This window comes from Penaeus monodon, chromosome 19 (genome assembly GCF_015228065.2).
Source record: "Penaeus monodon isolate SGIC_2016 chromosome 19, NSTDA_Pmon_1, whole genome shotgun sequence".
In the NCBI taxonomy this organism is placed as follows: Eukaryota; Metazoa; Arthropoda; class Malacostraca; order Decapoda; family Penaeidae; genus Penaeus; species Penaeus monodon.
In genome coordinates this window covers 4,694,200-4,694,456 of record NC_051404.1, presented here as the reverse complement: position 1 = coordinate 4,694,456, position 257 = coordinate 4,694,200, and the positions used below count along the sequence as shown (strand labels likewise).

The window sequence follows — 257 nt, the reverse complement described above, 5'->3', positions numbered from 1 at the left end:
CCCTGTTTGGGTTTCCCACCCCCTTTTTACCATCCCCTTATTCATTTTTTTTTTAAAAATTCCTTTCTTTTCCTTTTTCTCTCGTCTCATTTTTTTAAAATTATTTTTTGCATTTCTCCACTTTTTGCATTTTTTTTGTTTTTTTTCTCTTTATCTCTAGTTTTAAATCTTCCCCTTTTTTTTTTCATCCCTCTAAAAACCCTTTTTTTTTTAATTGAATTTTTCCAACCCTTTTTTCTTCCCAAAATTTCTGTCCC

At 29.2% G+C, this 257-nt stretch overlaps 1 protein-coding gene across 1 annotated transcript in view; it reads left to right on the top strand.

Annotated features, from left to right (window-relative positions):
* Positions 1-257, top strand: part of LOC119584998 (essential MCU regulator, mitochondrial-like) — a gene marked incomplete at its 3' end in the record, with an annotated part of 5,095 nt that overhangs the window by 4,514 nt on the left and 324 nt on the right.